The sequence below is a fragment of the Mauremys mutica genome, chromosome 14, assembly GCF_020497125.1.
Source record: "Mauremys mutica isolate MM-2020 ecotype Southern chromosome 14, ASM2049712v1, whole genome shotgun sequence".
NCBI lineage: Eukaryota > Metazoa > Chordata > Testudines > Geoemydidae > Mauremys > Mauremys mutica.
In genome coordinates this window covers 4,333,323-4,357,524 of record NC_059085.1, presented here as the reverse complement: position 1 = coordinate 4,357,524, position 24,202 = coordinate 4,333,323, and positions in this window count along the sequence as shown.

The window sequence follows — 24,202 nt, the reverse complement described above, 5'->3', positions numbered from 1 at the left end:
GGCCCATGCCCTCAGTCAGGGCGGGGCAGCAAATAACAGTTCTAAGCTCAGACCCTCAGTCCGGGGCTGAGCACACAGAGTCACTGAGATAAACCCAGGCCCTCCGTCAGGGCGGGGCAGCAAACAATAGTTCAAGGGGCTCAGGTCCTTACAGCAGGAGCTGAGCAATAACACAGTCAGAAAGCCCAGGCCCTCAGTCAGGGCGGGGCAACAAACAATAGTTCAAGGGGCTCAGGTCCTTACAGCAGGAGCTGAGCAATAACACAGTCAGAAAGCCCAGGCCCTCAGTCAGGGCGGGGCAACAAACAATAGTTCAAGGGGCTCAGGTCCTTGCAGCAGGAGCTTAGCAATAACAAAGTCAATAAGGTAAGCCCAGGCCCTCAGTCAGGGCGGGGCAACAAACAGCAGTTCTAGCCCAGATCCTTACAGCAGGAGCTGAGAAACCAGAGTCAGAGGTTTAAGCTCCAAGCCCTCAGTCAGGGCGGGGCAATAACCAGCAGTTCTAGCTCAGACCCTCAGGCAGGGGCTGAGCAGACAGCATTAGTCCAGGGCTCAGGTCCTTGGAGCAGGAGCTGAGCAAGCCACAGGTAAGTGTAGGCTTCTATGCCGGAGCGCTGGTTTGAGGGGGAGGCTGCCACCCGTGAGTGGGGTGGCAGGGGGGACACAGGCCCACCCACTCCACTGTGTCCCAGCCCGGGGCCCTAGCAGCGGCTATCACTGCCGCTGGTCAGTGGGGTCCTGACCGCAACACACTGACATGGGCACCTCGGTGCCTACAGCCTGACAGGGGTTGGCTACCCCCGGGCTACACTCCATCTCCCCCTCCTCGGGTACCTGCTCGTCTCTGGGGTCGGGCACTGGGTCCCACACCATGGGCTCCTCGCCGTGCTGAGAGCCGGCTAGCTCGGGCTGCTCCTCCGGACTCGGGTCGGGGGGATGCTCCAACAGCTCCTCGGGGTACCGAGCTCGGGGCAGGCTCGGCCAGTCCTCTTCCGGATACCTGGCTCGGGGAAGGCTCGGCCAGTCCTCCTCCGGGTATCTGGCTCGGTCCGTCCACCTCCGGATACCTGGCTCGGGGAAGGCTCGGTCTAGCAGGAGCTCGAGCAGGAGCGTCTGTCCTCTCCGGCCGCCGGGCTCCAACTGAGCGTTGGGGCCGAGCCTTTATACTTCCTGTCCCGCCCCTTGACTTCCGGGGGGCGGGGACAGGTGGTGGTGGCTCCGCCCACTGAGGTGGCTGTTCTGGTTCCTCTCTCTCAGGTGCGGCCGGGAGCCAGGCCGACTCACTACAGGCAGCAACAAAATAATCGGTTAGACCCTCGAGGGAGTCACCCCCTTCCTTTGGTCAGTTTGGAACTGTGATGATGCAATGCTTACCTGACTCTGAAGGGGGGGCGGGCAAAGCCAAGAGGAAAGAAAGGACATGATAAAAGGGAGAGACATTTGCCAGGCTGTCTCTCTCTCTCTTCCACCTACATCTACAGACACCACCACCACCAAGCGACTGAAGCGCTGATCAAAGGGGAGAGCCTGGCTGAAGGGCAGCCAGCCAGCCTGTGGTGAGAAGCAGCTAAGTTTGTAAGGGCACTGAAAGGGTTAAGATCACCTTAGAATGTGTTTTGCTTTTATTTCATTTCACTAAATCAGACTTGTTTTGCTTTGACTTATAATCACTTAAAATCTATCTTTATAGCTAATAAATCTGTTTGTTTATTCTACCTGAAGCAGTGCTTTTGGTTTGAGGTTTGTCAGAGGCTCCCCTTGGGATAACAAGCCTGGTGCATATCAATTTCTTTGTTAAACTGACAAACTTATATAAGTTTCCAGCATCCAGTGAGCATGACTGGACACTGCAAGACGGAGGTTCCTAGGGTTGTGTCTGGGACCCGAGATATTGGCTAGTGTCATTCAGTTGCAAATAGCTGGTAGCAGGTGTTGTGTATTTGGTTGTCATGGTTTTTGTTCCTATGGCAACTGAGTTAGCTTATTAGGGGATAGCCCAACCGGTTTCAGCCGGTTGGGTGAGCTCTGTGTCTGTAAATAAAATGGAGGTTTTGGTTAGCTGTCAGCTCTCTGGCCTCAAGTGATTTCTTCCTAATCCGGCTGCCCCCAAGGATATAACAAGTGGCGACGAGGGTGGGATTCCGGTGCTGCTCCAGTAACAGAAGGAAGTAGAAGTCAAGGTAAAGAACAAACAAACAAAAAAGCTGCTTGTTTGCACTGACTGTGAAAGTGTAACTAAAAATCATGGCTACTCTGACCAGGCCCCTGGAGCCTTTTGATGAGAATACAGAGCAGTGGCATGTGTATACTGAGCGTTTTGAGCTTTTTGGTATTGCAAATGACATTACAGAAACAAAGAAGGTGCCAATATTCTTAAGTGTTGTAGGGGCTAAAACCTACTCCCTGTTACGCAGCTTACTACACCCTGTTAAGCCAGCGACTAAATCTTACAGTGACATTGTGGAAATCCTGGGGTCCCATTTCTCCCCAAAACCACTGGTAATTGCTGAAAGATATAGGTTCCACAAAAGAGACCAAAAGGAAGATGAAACAGTTGTACAATTTGTAGCAATTTTAAAAAAGCTAGCAGAACACTGTGAATTTAAAGAGATGTTAAATGATGCCCTGTGTGACAGGTTAGTGTGTGGCCTGGACAGTGAAGCTATACGGAAGCGCCTACTGACAGAGGCTCAGCTTACCTTACAGAAGGCTCTTGATATTGCTGTCTCCATGGAACTGGCTACAAGGAAGGCGCAATACATCGGTGAATCCCCTAGGGTGCAAAAAGTGTCACAAGAACCAACCCACAAAACGGTGCAGAGACAAGAGTGTTACAACTGTGGTAAGCCGGGTCACCAGGCATCAGAATGCTGGTGTAAGGACCTGGTGTGTCGACACTGTGACAAAAAGGGACACATTGAGTGTGCCTGTAAACAAAAGAAAAAGAGGCCTGTGGTCCGGCCGACAAAAAGAGGAACCCTGCATACCCTAGAGCAGACCCAGGATGATCAAGGTGACACCTCATCGCAAGAGGAAGTGCCACTGCATGTTTTGTCTTTGGCTCACATGAATAGTGGGTAACCCCGTTGTTGGATGGCAAACCTATACGCATGGAACTGGACACCGGTGCAGCCGTCTCGCTGGTCTCCGAGACTGTGTATAAAGAAAAGCTACAGCATCTTCCGCTTAAGGCAACAAAAACTGTTCTGAAGACGTATACGGGAGAAGCTGTGCCCATGTTGGGCACTATTGATGTTAAGGTGGAGCTCAATGGACAGGCTGCTAAATTGCCACTGTTTGTGGTGAGAGGTAACTACCCAGCCTTAATGGGTAGGTCTTGGCTTGGGAAGATTCAACTGAACTGGGCAGAAGTGCACCGGATGACTAAAGAAGAAACCAGTCTAACCCCTATTCTAAGGAAACATGCTGCTGTTTTTGGAGATGATTTGGGAAGTATGAAGGGAATCACTGTGACATTGAACATTAAACCTGACAGTCCACCAAAATATCTGAAAGCCAGAACTGTGCCATATGCCATCAGGTCAAAAGTTGAAGCAGACCTGGAGCGCCTGGTCACCAATGGAGTCCTAATACCAGTTACCCATAGCTCATGGGCCACTCCTATCGTTCCAATAGTGAAGAAAGATGGCTCCCTCCGGATTTGCGGTGATTTTAAAGTCACTGTCAACCCAGTGTTGTGTGCAGAGCAATACCTGCTTCCCCGCATCGATGACCTCTTCGCAGACCTGGCTGGGGGACAAAAGTTCAGTAAGATTGATCTGAGTCAAGCATATTTACAGATGCACGTTGATGAAAAGTCCCAAGAGCTGTTGACTATTGTGACTCATAAGGGGCTTTATCGATACTGTCGCCTACCCTTCGGAATAACGTCTGCTCCCGCCCTGTTCGAGAGGGCTATGGACCAGATCTTGTGTGGCTTGTCAGGAGTTCAGTGCTATCTGGATGATATCCTGGTCACTCGAAGAAATGAAGAGGATCACTTAAAGAATTTAGAGGCTACCCTACAAAGACTGGAAGAGTATGGCCTACGAGTTTGCAAAGACAAGTGTGAATTCTTCAAACCCTCTGTTGAATAATTGGGACACATCATTGATTCTGCAGGTCTTCATAAGGCCCCTGCAAAAGTTAAAGCTATTGTGGAGGCTCCCCCACCTCGAAATGTAAGCCAGCTGCGCTCGTTTCTAGGACTCCTGAACTATTATGGAAAGTTCATCTCACAGTTAGCCACACTGCTAAAACCACTTCATGAGCTCCTTGGGCAGAACAAGGCCTGGAAGTGGACTGAAGCCTGTGAGGTTGCATTTAACAAAGCTAAGGATGCATTGCAAAATTCTGAAGTTCTAACGCACTTTGATCCATCCTTACCCCTGCAGTTGGCCTGTGATGCCTCCCCTTATGGAGTGGGAGCAGTCGTGTCACACATTATGCCTTCGGGAGAAGAGAGACCTATTGCTTTTGCTTCACGCACTCTAAGCAAAGCAGAAACTAACTACGCCCAAATCGAACGTGAGGCATTAGGAATTGTTTTTGGAATTTGGAAGTTTCATCAGTACCTGTTTGGGCGAAAGTTTACTCTTCTCACAGACCATTGACCTCTGACGTCAATTTTTGGACCCTACACAGGCATTCCCCCATTAGCTGCTAGTCGTATGCAACGCTGGGCATTGTTACTTTCAGCACACACATATGAAATCAAATATCGGAAATCCACTCTGCACGGCAATGCAGATGGCCTCTCAAGGTTGCCTGTGCCGGTCAAACATCAAGATAGTGCCCAAAAGGAAATCTTGTACTTTGAACAGGTAGAGAATACACCCATCACTGCTACTCAGATAAAGAAGGCAACTCGCGTTGACCCAGTATTGTCCCAAGTTATGGACCTGGTGATGCATGGAAAATCTCGACAAACCTCTCCGGTCTCACCCGACCTTGTTACCTACATGTCCAGGAGGATGGAGTTATCGGTCCAATCTGGTTGTTTGTTGTGGGGGAGACGTGTCATTATTCCACCACCATTGAGATCACAGATGTTAGAACAGCTACATTCCGGTCACTGTGGAATAGTGCGCATGAAGGAAATTGCACGAAGCTATTTTTGGTGGCCTGGATTGGACAGTGCTATTGAAGAGAAGGCAAAAGCTTGTATGTCATGTCAGGGTGTGAGGAATGCACCCCAGTGGGCACCCCTACACCCATGGGACTGGCCTGAAAACCCGTGGCAACGTATTCACGTTGACTTCGCTGGCCCCCTTGAAGGAAGCATGTTTTTGGTGGCAGTAGATGCCCATTCTAAATGGCCAGAAGTCTCTCTAATGCAGTCCACTACTGCAGAGAGTACTATCCAAAAACTATGAGGACTCTTTAGTTGTTTTGGTCTGCCAGAACAACTTGTGAGCGACAACGGACCGCAGTTTGTCTCTCAGGAATTTCAAAATTTTATGAAGGCAAACGGGATACACCACATCACGTCAGCACCGTATCATCCATCCACCAACGGATTAGCTGAAAGATTTGTGCAGACAATGAAACACGCTTTGACATCAGCAAGGGGACAACACTCCATTCAAAAGCGTCTGGATACCTTCTTACTTTCCTACAGAAACACACCTCATGCTACGACCCAGGCATCCCCGGCCTTTCTAATGAGGGACGACAGCTGCACACTTACTTTGATCTGCTGAAACCTTCTGAACCCTGACAAATTGTGCAACGTCAGCAGCAATATCAAGTCATCAGACCAGAGCAAAAGACCGAACTTTTAGCTCGGAATTATACTTCCAGAGCTAAATGGGTCCCTGCCACAATCATCATTCAAACAGGACCTGTTTCCTACACAGTCCGGACTGCAGAGAATCTTACCTGGCGGCGACATGTAGATCAGCTGTTGCCAGGTCATGCCAGTCCTCAGGACACATCTGCAGTTGAGGGGTCTGACTTCACCTCTTCTGGTGAGACACCGAATCACGAACCACCTGTTCCTGACTGTTCTCCTCCATTACTGCCGGCGGCTGAGATACCCCTTTGCCCAGCACGAGCTGATACCACCTCCTCACCTGTTCGTGCTGCGGACCCTGAGCCCATGGTACTTTCGGGTGCAACAACACCAGAAGTTCGCCGTAATCATAGAAGCATAGAATCTCAGGGTTGGAAGGGACCTCAGGAGGTCATCTAGTCCAACCCCCTGCTCAAATCAGGAGCAACCCCAACTAAATTATCCCAGCCAGGGCTTTGTCAAGCCTGACCTTAAACACCTCTAAGGAAGGAGATTCCACCACCTCCCTAGGTAACCCATTCCAGTGCTTCACCACCCTCCTAATGAAAAAGTTTTTCCTCATATCCAACCTAAACCTCCCCCACTGCAACTTGAGACCATTACTTCTTGTTCTGTCATCTTCTACCACTGAGAACAGTCTAGATCCATCCGCTTTGGAACCCCCTTTCAGGTAGTTGAAAGCAGCTATCAAATCCCACCTCACTCTTCTCTTCTGCAGGCTAAACAATCCCAGTTCCCTTATCCTCTCCTCATAAATCATGTGCTCCAGCCCCCTGATCATTTTCATTGCCCTCTGCTGGACTCTTTCCAATTTTTCCACATCCTTCTTGTAGTGTGGGGCCCAAAACTGGACACAGTACTCCAAATGAGGCCTCACCAGTGCTGAGTAGAGGGGAATGATCACATCCCTCAATCTGCTGGAAATGCCCCTACTTATACAACCCAAAATGCCATTAGCCTTCTTGGCAACAAGGGCACACTGTTGACTCATATTCAGCTTTTCATCCACTGTAACCCCTAGGTCCTTTTCTGCAGAACTGCTGCCCAGCCATTCGGTCCCTAGTCTGTAGCAGTGCATGGGATTCTTCCGTCCTAAGTGCAGGACTCTGCACTTGTCCTTGTTGAACCTCATCATATTTCTTTTGGCCCAATCCTCTAATTTGTCTAGGTCCCTCTGTATCCTATCCCTACCCTCCAGCGTATCAACCACTCCTCCCAGATCCACCTAGAGACAGAAGGCCTCCTCAACGGCTGGATCTTTAGCTAGGGCGAACCCATGGTTATGGGGCAAAATAATCCCCAGAGTTTAGCCAGGAATGGAGGCAGTCTACCCTCCTTCTCTAGTCTAGTGTGTGTTTTATTTAGGGGATGTTCTTATTAAGGGGGGGAGGAATATGTTGTGTAATTGGTTGTCATGGTTTTTGTTCCTATGGCAACTGAGTTAGCTTATTAGGGGATAGCCCAACCGGTTTCGGCCGGTTGGGTGAGCTCTGTGTCTGTAAATAAAATGGTAGTTTTGTTAGCTGTCTGTTCTCTGGCCTCAAGTGATTTCTTCCTAAACCGGCTGCCCCCAAGGATATAACAGCAGCTTACATGCCAGAGGCTGTGTGTGAACAGCCCAGGAGTGGGGGTTCTCACAGCAGAGCAGGGTCAGGCTGGCTCCCAGAGTCAAGCATTAGAGGGGCCTAGCAGATCACTGGTCCAGACAACACCAGAGGGGAACGTCACAGTGGGGGCTCAGGGAGAAGGCGTGGGGCCTTGGAGAGAAGGGGTGGGGACAGGGCCTCGGAGGAATGGGTGGTGTGAGGATGGGGGCTCGGTGAGAAGGGGCAGCAGGGCCATAGTTCGGGCACTGGTGGCCCCCCCACATTTAGGGAGCTTCCACCACTCCCGTCTGGTGTGCATTAGTTTAGGGTTAATCTCTGTGCAGTGCAGGGGACTTTAGTCCTTTCTGTTAGTCTATAAGGTGCCACAAGACTCTTTGATGCTTTTAGTCCTTTCTGGTCGCCCCGCTGTCCTTTGGCTTGTGCTGTTGGCTTGGTGAAGCATTCTGCCTTTGGGCTGGATTTCTAGCAGCGGAGGGAGTAGATTCCCATCTCTGACAGGTGTGATTCTGTGACTCGATGAGCGAGATCACTGGTGCAGCTCTCGCCTGGTGCCTCTGAAAGGGCTGCTGGGTTCATTTCAATGGAATAAAGGGGCCCAGAGAGTCACAGGGACCCTACCACTGTCCAGCATTAAGCAGGGTGGCCAACTTGTAAGCGGGGGAATGGTCCCGCTATTGTGGGGAACTTTTCTGGCTTCTGTGCTACCCCGGTGAAGTGGGCTAGCGAAAGGATCTGAGTCCTGGCTCCCACTTCCTTTACCCAGAGGCCTCCCTGCCCTTGAGGACTCTCCTGTCTGGCAGAGTTCTCGTAGCCCCAACAAGGCTGGGCCCAGGATTCCTGGGGGGCTCGACCCCCAACCCTGCTGTGGTCACCCAGGACAGGGGCTAGGGTGTCCCCACTCCGGGGTACCCTCTCTGCACTGGGCACCTCCCTGACCCACTGATTATTCCAGACAATTTAAAGCAAATACAAGTTGTTTACTTAACAATTAATTTAAAGAAAAGAATAAGAAGAAATGGGAACGGTTACAGGGAAACACATCACCCTGCTCTGTGGCAGGGAACATCACAAACAGTGTCTCTGGACATCAAGGCACTTTGCAGTCTGTTCCTTGTAGGCCCCAGGCCTCCTTCTCAGGCCCTGGCTGTGCTGCAGGGATGCTGTGGGTGGAACACGTGCAATGGTGGTGACCACACACCTCCGGGCTTTGGGTGGTGGGACCCTTCTTCCCAGTGCCAGCCCCCCGGCAGGTTAAGGTCCCCCTCCCAGCCTGGCCTGCATGGACCCTTGGCTGGGGGTGTCTTTCTGTGCTGGGCCCTTTGCCCTGGGTCCCCCCTTGGCTGGCCCCAGTTGCTCACCACACCTGGCACTGGGGCTGCAGCTCTGTTCCCAGCACAGGATCTGCTCCCCCTGGGCTGTGCCTCTGGCTCTCTGGCTGCAGCTCTGTTCCCAGCACAGGATCTGCTCCCCCTGGGCCGTGTCTCTGGCTCTCTGGCTGCAGCTCTGTTCCCAGCACAGGATCTGCTCCCCCTGGGCTGTGCCTCTGGCTCTCTGGCTGCAGCTCTGTTCCCAGCACAGGATCTGCTCCCCCTGGGCTGTGCCTCTGGCTCTGTGGCTGCAGCTCTGTTCCCAGCACAGGATCTGCTCCCCCTGGGCCGTGTCTCTGGCTCTGTGGCTGCAGCTCTGCTCCCAGCACAGGATCTGCTCCCCCTGGGCTGTGCCTCTGGCTCTCTGGCTGCAGCTCTGTTCCCAGCACAGGATCTGCTCCCCCTGGGCCGTGCCTCTGGCTCTGTGGCTGCAGCTCTGTTCCCAGCACAGGATCTGCTCCCCCTGGGCCGTGCCTCTGGCTCTGTGGCTGCAGCTCTGGCCCCTCTGGATCTGGCCCGGCTCTGCTCCCCAGCTCAGCTTAGGCCCCTGCTTTCTCCTTAGCTCGGTCCCACTCCGTCTGACTCAGGCACATTCCTGCTCCCACGGAGGACGGGACCCACCCTGGCCTTCTGTCTCCTTGATTAGCCGGCCTGCCCTGTCAATCAGGCTGACCAGGAGCATTGGCCTCTTGCCATTGTTCCTGGGGAGTGTCAGTCTCAGCGTCCTGATTTGCCATCGATCCCTCCCCTTTTAGTGCTGGGAGCTAGCAACCAAACACCCCCACTGAATGTTAGTAAGGGGGCAACAGTCCCCTTACATACTCACACAAAACCAAACACGCTTGCCCCGCCCCCTGCCCTGCCCTTCTCTGAGGCCCCGCCCTCTTCACTCCATCCCCTGCTTCCTCTGTTGCTCACTCTTCCCATCCTCACTCACTCATTTTCACCGGGCTGAGGCAGTGGGTTGGGATTTGAGAGGGGGTGAGGGGTCTGGCTGAGGGTGTGGGCTCTCTGGTGGGGCCAGGGATGAGGAGTTTGGGGTGCAGGGGGGGCTCAGGGCTGGGGGTGGAGCCAAGGGGTTCAGAGTATGGGAGGGGGCTCTGGGCTGAGGCAGGGGGTTGCGGTGTTGGAGAGGGTATGGGCTCTGGGCTAGGGCGTGTGGGTTCCAGTGTGGGGCCAGAAACTAGGGGTTCAGGGTGCAGAAGGGGGCTCTGGGCTGGGGCCGGGGTGCAGGGCTCTGGCTGGGAGTGCAGGCTCCGGTGTGCGGCTGGGGATGAGGGATTAGTGGTGCAGGAGGGTGCTTCAGGCTGGGATCGAGGGGTTCAGAGGATGGGAGGGGGATCAGGGCTGGGGCAGGGGTTTGGGGTTTTGGGGGTGTGAGGGCTCCAGCTGCGGGTGCAGCCTCTGAGGTGGGCCTGGGGATGAGGAGTTTGGGGTGCAGGAGGGGGCTCTGGGTTTGAGGGGGCTCAGGGCTAAGGCAGGGGGTTTGGGGCTTGGGGTTGGGGCATGGGCTTACCTCGGGCAGCTCCTGACTAGAAATGCCGCATGGCTAAGGCAGGCTGCCTGCCTGTCCTGGATCTGCGATGTGCCCCAGCAGATCCGGTTCCTAGGTGGGGGACCAGGAGACTCTGTGTGCTGCTCTTGCCTACAAGCACCGCTCCCCCAGCTCCCATTGGCCACCAAGGAGCCAGATGTGCTGGCTGCTTCTGGGGTGCAGCATGGAGCCAGGACAGGTCGGGACTAGCCTGCCTTAGCCCTGCAAAACTGCTGACTGGACTTTTAACAGCTTGGTCGGCGGTGCTGACTGGAGCTGCCAGGGTCTCTTTTCGACTGGGTGTTCCAGTCAAAAACTAGACACCTGGTGACCCTAACATTAAGCCAGGTTCAGGGCGTGGCACACAGAGAGCCCGGCCTGCTTAGTTTTATGACCAACACAACCCAAACCATTCTGAAAGGAAAATGGAGTGGTTACGGAAACCAGACCGAACTGAGACCCTGCCCCGTGGCAGCTGCTCTTTCTGAGGAGCTAGCGCTCAGAGTGCCACTCCTGACCCTCAGCTCCTATTCCTGGGCTCTGGCGTCTGTCTACGCTGTAAAGAAAAACCTGCAGCACCAAGCCTCAGACTTGGACTTGCAGGGCTAAAAATAGCAGTGTAGATGTTCCTGAGCGGGTCGGAGCCTGGAGGGCGGGGGGGTTGGCAGCGAACAGCAGAGAGGCAAACAGAAGGAGTTTGCCTGGGATCTGTCTGAGCAGAAGTACGCTAAGGCCATGGCTACACTTGCAAATTTGCAGCGCTGCAGCAGGGTGTGAAAACACACCCTCTCCAGCGCTGCAAATTGCGGCGCTGCAAAGCGCCAGTGTGGTCAAAGCCCCAGCGCTGGGAGCGCGGTTCCCAGCGCTGTACGTTATTCCCCACAGGGAGGTGGAGTACGGACAGCGCTGGGAGAGCTCTCAGCGCTTTGACTACACTTAGCGCTTCAAAGCGCTGCCGTGGCAGCGCTTTGAAGTGCAAGTGTAGCCATAGCCTAAGTGCTGCATTAGGGGGACTGCGCTGGTGAGTATCTGAGTGTCTGTTGAGGGGACAGTTTGGCAGTTTGACCATCTGCTTGATTGTTTGAATGCTTGTTTGAACAGTGTGAATTGGGAGTGCTTTGTTCCAGCTGGGCCTGACTGTTATAAAAAGGCAGTCAGCTGCGAACCAGCTGAGCAGCGAACAGCAGAGAGGCAAACAGAAGGAGTTTGCCTGGGATTTCGCCTGGAGAGAGCCTACTGAGGTCCCCCTCTCGCAGGTTTCTCTGAGTAGCTTCTGCCACAAGTAAGGAAGCTCTTAGAAGGAAGAGACTATGGATGCTGAGAGAGCCGCTGTTGTGACCTGCACAGGATGCGCCATGTTTGTCTTCCTTCCACAGGATAGAAGCGACTTTGTCTGTACAAAGTGCAAGCTGATCTCCATATTGGAAGAGAAGATTCAAGGTCTGGAGAAACGAATATCAACCCTGCGTTCCATAAAAGAAAATGAGGATTTCCTGGATAGACGTCAGGATCAGCTTCAGCGGGCACAATGTTCTGAAGATTCAGAGCAGGCTACGCAGCGGGGACAGAAGGCCAGTGAGGATAATTGGTGGCATGTGACTTCCAGAAGAGGAAAGAGTACCACAAACGTCCATGTACTAGTAACACAGATGCAGGTGAGCAACCGTTCTCATGTTCTCTCCGCAGGTACTAGTGCAGAGAGTGGAGTGGATGATGCACCTGAGGGAACAGAGCAGAAGGAGACTCCACTGATTGGAAGGCATGAGATGCACCATCCTAGGGATGGGGGTTCCACGACCACCACTCCCAAGAGGAGGAGGAGGAGGGTGGTGGTGGTCGGGGACTCTCTCCTCAGGGGGACTGAGTCATCTATCTGCCGCCCTGACCGGGAGAACCGAGAGGTGTGCTGCTTGCCAGGGGCTAGGATTCATGATGTGACGGAGAGACTGCCGAGACTCATCAAGCCCTCGGATCGCTACCCCTTCCTGCTTCTCCACGTGGGCACCAATGATACTGCCAAGAATGACCTTGAGCGTATCACTGCAGACTACGTGGCTCTGGGAAGAAGGATAAAGGAGTTTAAGGCACAAGTGGTGTTCTCGTCTATCCTCCCTGTGGCAGGAAAAGGCCAGGGTAGAGATCATCGAATCGTGGAAATCAACGAATGGCTACGCAGGTGGTGTCGGAGAGAAGGGTTTGGATTCTTTGACCATGGGATGGTCTTCCAAGAAGAAGGATTGCTAGGCAGAGACGGGCTCCACCTCACGAAGAGAGGGAAGAGCATCTTTGCAAGCAGGCTGGCTAACCTAGTGAGGAGGGCTTTAAACTAGGTTCACCGGGGGAAGGAGACCAAAGCCCCGAGGTAAGTGGGGAAGTGGGATATCGGGAGAAAGCACAAGTAGGTGAGTGCAAGAGGGGAGGGCTCCTGCCCCATACTGGGACAGCAGGACGATCAGTGAGTTATCTTACATGCCTATAAACAAATGCAAGAAGCCTGGGGAACAAGCAGAACTAGAAGTCCTGGCACAGTCAAGGAATTATGATGTAATTGGAATAACAGAGACTTGGTGCGATAACTCACATGATTGGAGTACTGTCATGGATGGATATAAACTGTTCAGGAAGGATAGGCAGGGCAGAAAAGGTGGGGGAGTTGCGTTGTATGCAGTGATGAGCTGCCAAATTTTTAACAACGGGTTCCCTCCTCCCTCCAAAATTTTAACAACGGGTTCCCTCCTTCCCCCCCCTCCGTGGGAGGGGGTCGTGCCCCATCCAACCCCTCATGTTCCTTAACACACACACTCCGAGACCCCTGACCCATCCCCCCCTTCCCTGTCCCCTGACTGCCCCTTGCCGCCCCACCCAACCCCTCCTCTCATTCTCAATGGCCCCCCAGAACCCCTACCCCATACAACTACCCCTTCTCTCTGTCCCTGAGTGCCCCCACCACCTCATCCAACCCTGCTCTTTCCTGACTGCTCCCCAGGACCCTTGCCCCCATTCAATCCCCCTGTTCCCTGCCCTCTGACTGCCCTGACCCCTATCCACCCCCCCACAACCCACCCCCTCCCTGCCCCCTTACCACACTGCCTGGGGACCGGGTCCACTCTGCCAGGACCACGACCGGCGCCGCGGGGCCCGACTCGCCGGGCCGGGCCGGCACCGGGGCCCGACTCGCCGCACCGGGGCCCGACTCGCCGGGCCGGGCCGGCACCGGGGCCCGACACGCCGGGCCGGGCCGGCACCGGGGCCCGACTCGCCGGGCCGGGCCGGCACCGGGGCCCGACTCGCCGGGCCGGGCCGGCACCGGGGCCCGACTCGCCGGGCCGGCACCGGGGCCCGACTCGCCGGGCCGGCCCGACTCGCCGGGCCGGGCCGGCCCGACTCGCCGGGCCGGGCCGGCACCGGGGCCCGACTCGCCGGGCCGGGCCGGCCCGACTCGCCGGGCCGGGCCGGCACCGGGGCCCGACTCGCCGGGCCGGGCCGGCACCGGGGCCCGCCTCGCCGGGCCGGGCCGGCACCGGGGCCCGACTCGCCGGGCCGGGCCGGCACCGGGGCCCGACTCCCCAGGCCGGGCCGGCACCGGGGCCCGGCCGCTCGGCCCGACTCCCCGGGCCAGCGCTGGGCTGGAGGGAGCCGCGGTCTGGGACCGGGAGCTGCTGAGCCAGCCGCACCTCCTCCCCCTCTGCGCCCCAGCTTACGTGCTGGCTGCCTCCATGCTGCTTGTTCAGGCTTCCCGCGAACATCTGATTCGCGGGAAGCAGGGGAGGGGGAGGAGAAGGGGCGGAGCAGGAGAGGAGTGGGTGGGAACTTTTGTTAAATTTAGCAGCCCTTAACAAGCGGTTCTAAAATGGCTGCTAAATTTAACAACGGGTTCCCACGAACCCGTGCGAACCCGCTGCAGCTCACCCCTGGTTGTATGTAAGAGAGCAGTATGACTGCTCAGAGCTACAGTATGAAACTGCAGAAAAACCTGAGAGTCTCTGGATTAAATTTAGAAGTATGAACAACAAGGATAATGTCGTGGTGGGAGTCTGCTACAGACCACCAGACCAGGGGGATGAGGCGGATGAGGCTTTCTTCCAGCAACTAACAGAAGTTGCTAGATCACAGGCCCTGGTTCTCATGGGTGACTTTAATCACCCCGATATCTGCTGGGAGAGCAATACAGCAGTGCACAGACAATCCAGGAAGTTTCTGGAAAGTGTAGGGGACAATTTCCTGGTGCAAGTGCTGGAGGAACCAACTAGGGGAAAAGCTCTTCTTGACCTGCTGCTCACAAACAGGGAAGAAATAGTAGAGGAAGCAATAGTGGATGGAAACCTGGGAGGCAGTGACCATGAGATGGTCGAGTTCAGGATCCTGACACAAGGAAGAAAGGAGAGCAGTAGAACAGAGACCCTGGACTTCAGAAAAGCAGACTTCGACTCCCTCAGGGAACTGATGGGCAAGGTCCCCTGGGAGAATAACATGACGGGGAAAGGAGTCGAGGAAAGCTGGCTGTATTTTAAAGAATCCTTATTGAGGTTGCAGGAACAAACCATCCCGATGTGTAGGAAGAAAAGTAAATATGGCAGGCGACCAGCTTGGCCTAACAGTGAAATCCTTGCTCGTCTTAAACACAAAAAAACAGCTTACAAGAAGTGGAAGATTGGACAAATAACCAGGGAGGAGTATAAATGTATTGCTCAGGCATGCAGGAGTGAAATCAGGAAGGCCAAATCACACTTGGAGTTGCAGCTAGCCAGAGATGTTAGGAGTAACAAGAAGAGTTTCTTCAGGTATGTTAGCAACAGGAAGAAAGTCAAGGAAAGTGTGGGCCCCTTGCTGAATGGGGGAGGGAACCTAGTGACAGAGGATGTGGAGAAAGCTAGTGTACTCAATGCTTTTTTTGCCTCTGTCTTCACAGACAAGGTCAGCTCCCAGACAGCTGCACTCTGCAGCACGGTATGGGGAGGAGGTGACCAGCTCTCTGGGGAGAAAGAAGTAGTTCGGGACTATTTAGAAAAGCTGGACGAGCACAAGTCCATGGGGCCGGATGCGCTGCATCCGAGGGTGCTAAAGGAGTTGGCCGATGAGATTGCAGAGCCATTGGCCATTATCTTTGAAAAATCATGGCGATCGGGGGAGGTCCCGGATGACTGGGAAAAAGCTAATGTAGTGCCCATCTTTAAAAAAGGGAAGAAGGAAGATCCAGGGAACTACAGGCCAGTCAGTCTCACCTCAGTCCCTGGAAAAATCATGGAACAGGTCCCCAAGGAATCAATTCTGAACCACTTAAAGGAGAGGAAAGTGATCAGGAACAGTCAGCATGGATTCACCAAGGGCAAGTCATGCCTGACTAACCTAATTGCCTTCTATGAGGAGATAACCGGCTATGTGGATGAGGGGAAAGCAGTGGATGTGCTATTTCTGGCCCTTAGCAAAGCTTTTGATATGATCTCCCACAGTATTCTTGCCAGCAAGTTAAAGTAGAATGGGCTGGATGAATGGACGGTAAGGTGGATAGAAAACTGGCTAGATGGTCGGGCTCAACGGGTAGTGATCAATGGTTCCATGTCTAGTTGGCAGCCAGTATCAAGTGGAGTGCCCCAAGGGTCGGTGCTGGGGCCGGTTTTATTCAATATCTTCATTAACGATCTGGAGGATGGTGTGGACTGCACACTCAGCAAGTTTGCAGATGACACTCAACTGGGAGGAGTGGTTGATACGCTGGAGGGTAGGGCTAGGATACAGAGGGACCTAGACAAATTAGAGGATTGGGCCAAAAGAAATATGATGAGGTTCAACAAGGACAAGTGCAGAGTCCTGCACTTAGGACGGAAGAATCCCATGCACTGCTACAGACTAGGGACCGTATGGCTAGGAAGCAGTTCTGCAGAAAAGGACCTAGGGGTTACGGTGGACGAAAAGCTGAATATGAGTCAACAGTGTGCCCTTGTTGCCAAGAAGGCTAATGGCATTTTGGGTTGTATAAGTAGGGGCATTTCCAGCAGATCGAGGGACGTGATCATTCCCCTCTATTCAGCACTGGTGAGGCCTCATTTGGAGTACTGTGTCCAGTTTTGGGCCCCACACTACAAGAAGGATATGGATAAATTGGAGAGAGTCCAGCGGAGGGCAACAAAAATGATTAGGGGGCTGGAGCACATGACTTATGAGGAGAGGCTGAGGGAACTGAGATTGTTTAGCCTGCAGAAGAGAAGAATGAGGGGGGATTTGATAGCTGCTTTCAACTACCTGAAAGGGGGTTCCAAAGAGGATGGATCTAGACTGTTCTCAGTGGTAGAAGATGACAGAACAAGGAGTAATGGTCTCAAGTTGCAGAGGGGGAGGTTTAGGTTGGATATTAGGAAAAACTTTTTCACTAGTAGGGTGGTGAAGCACTGGAATGGGTTACCTAGGGAGGTGGTGGAATCTCCTTCCTTAGAGGTTTTTAAGGTCAGGCTTGACAAAGCCCTGGCTGGGATGATTTAGTTGGGTTTGGTCCTGCTTTGAGCAGGGGGTTGGACTAGATGACCTCCTGAGGTTCCTTCCAACCCTGAGATTCTATTAGGGGGGGAGGGCGTCAGAGCCCAGGGGCTGACACACAGCAAGGGGGAAGGGCGTTGGAGCCTGGGGGCGGGGGGGCTGGCCTGGCCCGGCCCGGCCCCCAGTGAGGAGGGAGGGCGTCAGAGCCCAGCTCTGGACCCAGCGGAAACACCTGCACTCACGGGGCCTGACTTTTGTTTTTGCCAGTGGCTGCTTTTGAAGAAGTGTGTGTGTGTTTTGGGGGGGCTCTGCCAGTTTTTTGGGGGAGGCTATTTTCAGCATAATTATACACTTCTTTCATATTCTAGTCATTGAACATGTGTCTATCATTCAGGGCCGGCTCCAGGGGTTTTGCTGCCCCAGGCAGACCCCCAAAAAAAGCCACGATCGCAACCTGCGGCAATTCAGCAGGAGGTCCCTCTCTCTGAGCGGGAGTGAAGGACCCTCTGCCGAATTGCCGCCGAATAGCTGGACGTGCCGCCCCTCTCCGGAGTGGCCGCCCCAAGCACCTGCTTGGTGAGCTGGTGCCTGGAGCTGGCCCTCCTATCATTGTTCTTAATGGGCAGGGGGACTTTGGTGGAAAAGGCGGAGGGGGGGGGCCTCGCGGGACGGGGGAGAGGAGCAGGCAGCGGGGCCTCAGGGGAGGGGCCGGAGAGGCCCATGAAGAGGCGGAGCAGAGGTGGGGCCTTGGGGGAAGAGGCAGAGCGGGGGTGGGGCTGCAGGGCAGAGCGAGGCTGGAGCACGGGAGGGGCGTCGGAGGCCAAGCAGGGGCAAGGCCGCAGGGCAGAGTGGGGGCAGGGCTATGGTCTGGGCACCAGTGGCCCCGCTCCCCCCACTGCTAGTGAGCTTCTGGCACTCCCGCCCGGCCTCCCCAAACGCAGGAGTCACGCGCCGCCTCTGCCTGCGGCTTGTGGGGGCTGAGCACCCCCTGGCTTTTTCAGCGTGTGCTTGAGCCCCGGAGCACCCCGGAGTGGGCGCCTGGGGCTACACTGCTATTTTTAGCCCCATTTCCTAAGTCCTGCAGGCCTGAGTCATATGACCTGGTCTCTCAGACTCGGCACCATGTGTGTTTCTTTGCAGCGTAGGCACACCTTCACTCCGGCTCTGACGCTGGGCTCGGATCCCTGGCTACTGACTCCTGCTCCAACCACTAGGCAGGACTGCCCGCATCCCGGTCCCTGACAGCAGGTGTCTTTGCTTTCAAAACCCACATTTTTGTGTGGTTTAACCCATTTGAGTAGTGCTATGTTTACTTATTTGTTAGTTATTATGGTGGAGACAAGAGATTAGCTTTGTTTATTTTATTGCCTTGTTTGGTTAGTTGTATTTTTTTATATATAACTTTTTAGTTTGTTTTAGGGTTACTTGTTTAAACAAGACTTGGTATTTGAGGACTTGGGCCCTGCATAAAAAGCACCTTAAAAACATGCCTCTTATACCGAGGGTTTGGTTTTTTTGTTTTTTTGGCCTGCAAAGTAAGCGTGCCTTCGTTTTTATAGTTCACCTGATTAGTACAGGGAGTGTTTGCCAGCCTGTTAGAAAATGTTTAAAGTTCCCATACTTTTTGTTTCTTAAAGTAAACACCATTCTTGTAAAGTTTTGCTAATGGATGTTTGTTTTTATACTCTTTTTTTATATACGGGCTTTAACAGCTGTATTTTATTTAAGTTTGTGAGAATTAATCCCTTTTGGTTTGAAAGTTGTAGCTGATTGTTTTTTGTTGCAGTTAGGTAAGAATTAACATTAGCATTTGGTGGAGTCAACTTAATTATTTGACTTAAATGCCAAATTTTGGGGCTAACCATTGTAGGCTTGCTTACTATTTGTGTTCGTAGCACAGGAGTATTTGTGTTACATTTTTTTTTAACTGGTTGCCTTTATTTAAAAATTTTGTGTTTTTGGAGGGGGCACTTTAAGAGGTTGGGAAACCCCCAGATTCTTACTGTTTTTAAGCAATTATTTTTTCAAGATCATGATTTTTGAATTAACTTTTAAGTGGTAAACATACCACTTACGCATTTAAAGATTTTTGCACTTTTTAAAAGCTATTTTCTTTCTCCTAACTAAATTGTTTTGGGCAACCTTGTTTTTCACTTACAGTAGTTGCAACAATACCAGTTAATTTTTTATTGTATTTTGATACTATTCTTTAAGTTTTAAGGCGGAGTTTTGTTTTTTAAACCCATTTATTGATAATTTACCTTAATATTTACAATTTTCTGGTTTATTTTTTGGTACTTGTTGTGACAAACTGGGGCTGTTCTTAATGTTCCCTCTGAATACTGTGTGGGGGCCTCAGTTTCTGGCTGACCCTCTGTTGCCTGGCCGCTCATCATAGAATCATAGAATCTCAGGGTTGGAAGGGACCTCAGGAGGTCATCTAGTCCAACCCCTTGCTCAAAGCAGGACCAAACCCAACTAAATCATCCCAGCCAGGGCTTTGTCAAGCCTGACCTTAAAAACCTCTAAGGAAGGAGATTCCACTACCTCCCTAGGTAACCCATTCCACTTCTTCACCACCCTACTAGTGAAAAAGTTTTTCCTAATATCCAGCTTAAACCTCCCCCTCTGCAACTTGAGACCATTACTCCTTGTTCTGTCATCTTCTACCACTGAGAACAGTCTAGATCCAAATGGCTAGGCCCTTCCCCCCCTGCAAGGGGATGCTAAAGGTGTTGGAGAAAAAAGAGGGCAGGTGGCCTCCTGGCCCGGGAAAGAGACAAAGCCCAGAGAGGAGGGGCTGGAGGGGTTTTGGAGTCTGGAGCTGGCTGGGGACAAGGAGTGAAGTGCAGACATGGGGGTCTGCCTCACTGCCCCCCAGAATGGACCCAGCAGAAGGGTCCCATTCTCTGTACCTACAAGCTCTGTTTTAGATCGTGTCCTGTCATCAAATAAACGTCTGTGTTACTGGCTGGCTAAGAGTCACGTCTGACTGCAAAGTGGAGGTGCAGGACCCTGTGGCTTCCCCAGGACCCCGCTGGGGCGGACTCGCTGTGGGAAGTGCACGGAGGGGCAGAGGATGCTGAATGCTCCAAGGAGAGACCCAGGAGGTGAAGACGTGTGAGCTTCTTGCCCTGAACAAGTCTGCTCCGAGGGAGAGGAGGCTCCCCAGAGTCCTGACTGACTTTGTGGGGAGCAGTTCCAGAGCATCGCCCGGGGACTCCGTGACACTTGTTAAACAGCTATTGCTGCTAACACTATACAATCAGCAATTAGTTTTTTTCCCCCACCACTGGTACTCTTTGAAATTTGTGTAATTCCTTACAATTAATTTTTTTCCTTCTAGCTTTTGTTATGTCTGAACCATTTTTTAAAAAGATGTTGACCATTTTAGGCATTCTGTACCCCCAGGAAAAAATGCCAATTATTTTCCAATGCAACAAGTTTTATTTGGATCATTACATAAAGTAGATAATTTAGGAGAAGGAGCCTTAACACCCTGCTTGAACCACCTGACTTTAGTACCTGATACAGTTCAAGGGGTGAGGCCTGGGGACAGAGGAATTATGCTTTTTGGGTGGGATCCCTTTACTAACTGAGGCTGGGCACACAGAGTGTGCATGTTAGGGGTTTATTCCTTCACACACTCACTTCCCTGGTCCTTCTCGCATGACCAGAGAGCAACAATACCCCAAGTCCAAAGGCGCAAACAATTTGATGTTTATTGGGGTGAACTTACAGCAAGCACAATTCCAGTTTCCTTCCTTAGTGTCCCTCTTTCCAGCTCTGACACCACAGAGCCTTGCCTGTGTCTCTGTTCCCATTCCCCCCTTTACTTCCTGATTGACTGCAGACTATATAGTAAAACCTGAGTTCTGCTTAGTTATACTTAAACAAATTTCAGTAAAATGATTGAACTAACCAATCCGAACATATTGTAAATGATTATCTAACCAATTATATCCCACCACCTTAACCGGTTTACACCCAACAAAATTAATTATACAGCAGATAGAAACAATCACAGAACCAGACAGATTATACAGACAAACAATAGGGAAGTGGAGACTACAGTGATAGAACAATTCAGAAATGAGGGTTTCACATCCCAACTATTGATAAGTGAGTTCTTGCCAGACAGGCTGCTAGCAAACTAAGTTTCCTTTTACATCTTCTAGGCTTTCCCCTTTCTCTGGAGGTGACAGGAATATCAGGACAGGACTGTATTCCTAACAGCCCAATAGCACCTTATTTCCATGTGACTAGTGTAGTAAACCCAGGACAAAGTGGGGGGGGGTGGGGAGTAGTAGTTAGTCCCAGGGGGTTAAAAGGCATCTCCCAATCCACTGAGGAGAGAGAACCACAGGGAAATAAGATTCAGCTGGAAAAGAGGTAACTAGGAAACTAATTAGGTTCAGCTGGCTCCAACTGCTTGAGACTTTTTTAAATCCTCCCCTGTGTGGAAGCGGGGAGGGGAGGAGAGTGAGAGAAGCTGTGAGTAGGCTGGGCACAGCAAGACACTGAACCCTTCCAGGAAGGCAGGCAGTATTCCCTCCTCAGAAGGGAAGGAAAACAAGCTCAAGGGACTGACTGAGGAAAGGATTTGTGCTACCAGTAAGGATTTGCCTTGCCCAGGCCTGTGTCTCCAAGGCAAAAAAGGACAGAGCCTGCTGAGGGGAAGGTACTTTGCCACACTAGTGTGGAATATAAAGATGTGACCGTACACTTCCCAGCTTATGGCTGCCTCTGCTGCTTAGCCAAAGCCTAAGAACAGGGCCTCAGACTGTCACAGTGAGAAAAGGCCCTATAAACAGGCAGGCTGTGATCTTGATTCTTTCTTTTATACCTCTATAACTAGCTAAGTGACAAGAAGACACCTAAATACTTAAAGTACAGGCCTTTGCAGACAGGCCTGAATATCTATATCCTAACACTCCACCCTGTTGGGGGCTTATTCCTTCACCCTCTTACTTCCCGGGTCCTTCTCGCATGAACGGAGAGCAACAATACCCGAAGTCTGAAGGTGCAAACAATTAGATGTTTATTGGAGTGAACTTCCAGCAAGCAGGATTCCAGTTTCCTTCCTCAGTGTCCCCCTTCCCAGCTCTGACACCACAGAGCCTTGCCTGGGTCCCTGTTCCTGTTCCCATTCCCCCTTTAGCAAAACGTTGGGGACCTGACACCCCAAATGGCGAGGTTCGTTGTCTGACTGCGGAGAGACAGGCAACACCAGCAAGGTCTGATCAAAAGCTCTTTATTGAAGGGTGCACACAACAATAGAGAGCAGCCCGTCTCCAGACAGAACCAGCTTACTCTTTACAACTAAGTATGGGTTATATAGACAGTTCTGTCGCGTCATAGATTATTCATTTCACACAACCCATATCCCACCCCCCTTTGGTTAGTAACAAAAAAACCCTAGTGACAAAGCATATCTATCTTTCTTTATAATGTAAGCAAGTCGTGATGCCTCAGCAACTTTCTTATCAGCATGGTTGCCAAGCACCAGAAACTGGAAGACAGGAGTTAAGAACAGACATAAAACAGAGACAGGGAGTGGGAGATAGCAAGTCTCCATAGCATAACAAACTGACATGTACCTTCTGGTGCAAGAATGCAGCCCCTCCCTTATCTCACTTTCTTCCAGCTCTTTGTAAGTATCCTGTTCGGTGTTTTTCCACTCAGGGACTCCCCAGAAACCCTTGTTAGCCTGACTTTGGTCAGGCTGGCACAACTGCTTTGTGCAACATTTTTTTTTCTTCAGGCCTAACAATCCCCCCTTTGTCCCTAGAGGACCTTGACGGGACTCTTGGGACAACAAGTCAATTACTGCTGGGCGGGACACAACCGGGTGCCCATCCAGCAGCCACATCGAACTACGACATATAAGTATCAGAGGGGGAGCCGTGTTAGTCTGGATCTGTAAAAGCAGCAAAGAGTCCTGTGGCACCTTATAGACTAACAGACGTTTTGGAGCATGAGCTTTGGTGGGTGAATACCCACTTCTTCGGATGCAAGTAGTGGAAATTTCCAGGGGCAGGTATATATATGCAAGCAAGAAGCAAGCTAGAGATAACGAGGTTAGTTCAATCAGGGAGGATGAGGCCCTGTTCTAACAGTTGAGGTGTGAAAACCAAGGGAGGAGAAACTGGTTTTGTAGTTGGCAAGTCATTTACAGTCTTTGTTTAATCCTGAGCTGATGGTGTCAAATTTGCAGATGAATTGAAGCTCAGCAGTTTCTCTCTGAAGTCTGGTCCTGAAATTTTTTTTGCTGCAGGATGGCCACCTTAAGATCTGCTATTGTGTGGCCAGGAAGGTTGAAGTGTTCTCCTACAGGTTTTTGTTTATTGCCATTCCTAATATCTGATTTGTGTCCATTTATCCTTTTCCGTAGAGACTGTCCAGTTTGGCCGATGTACATAGCAGAGGGGCATTGCTGGCATATGATGGCGTATATTACATTGGTGGATGTGCAGGTGAACGAACTGGTGATGGTGAGGCTGATCTGGTTAGGTCCTGTGATGGTGTCGCTGGTGTAGATATGTGGGCAGAGTTGGCATCGAGGTTTGTTGCATGGATTGGTTCCTGAGCTAGAGTTACTATGGTGCGGTGTGCAGTAACTGGTGAGAATATGCTTCAGGTTGGCAGGTTGTCTGTGGGCGAGGACTGGCCTGCCACCCAAGGCCTGTGAAAGTGTGGGATCATTGTCCAGGATGGGTTGTAGATCCCTGATGATGCGTTGGAGGGGTTTTAGCTGGGGACTATATGTGATGGCCAGTGGAGTCCTGTTGGTTTCTTTCTTGGGTTTGTCTTGCAGTAGGAGGCTTCTGGGTACACGTCTGGCTCTGTTGATCTGTTTCCTTATTTCCTCGAGCGGGTACTGTAGTTTTGAGAATGCTTGGTGGAGATTTTGTAGGTGTTGGTCTCTGTCTGAGGGGTTAGAGCAGATGCGGTTGTACATCAGTGCTTGGCTGTAGACAATGGATCGTGTGGTGTGCCCGGGATGGAAGCTAGAGGCATGAAGGTAGGCATAGCGGTCGGTAGGTTTTCGGTATAGGGTGGTGTTAACGTGACCATCACTTATTTGCACCGTGGTGTCTGGGAAGTGGACCTCCCGTGTAGATTGGTCCAGGCTGAGGTTGATGGTGGGGTGGAAGCTGTTGAAATCGTGGTGGAATTTTTCCAGAGTCTCCTTCCCATGGGTCCAGATGATGAAGATGTCATCAATGTAGCATAGGTAGAGAAGGGGCGTGAGTGGACGAGAGCTGAGGAAGCGTTGTTCCAGGTCAGCCATAAAAATGTTGGCATATTGTGGGGCCATGCGGGTGCCCATAGCGGTGCCACTGATCTGGAGGTATATATTGTCATCAAATTTGAAATAGTTGTGCGTGAGGATAAAGGCACAGAGCTCAGCAATCAGTTGTGCTGT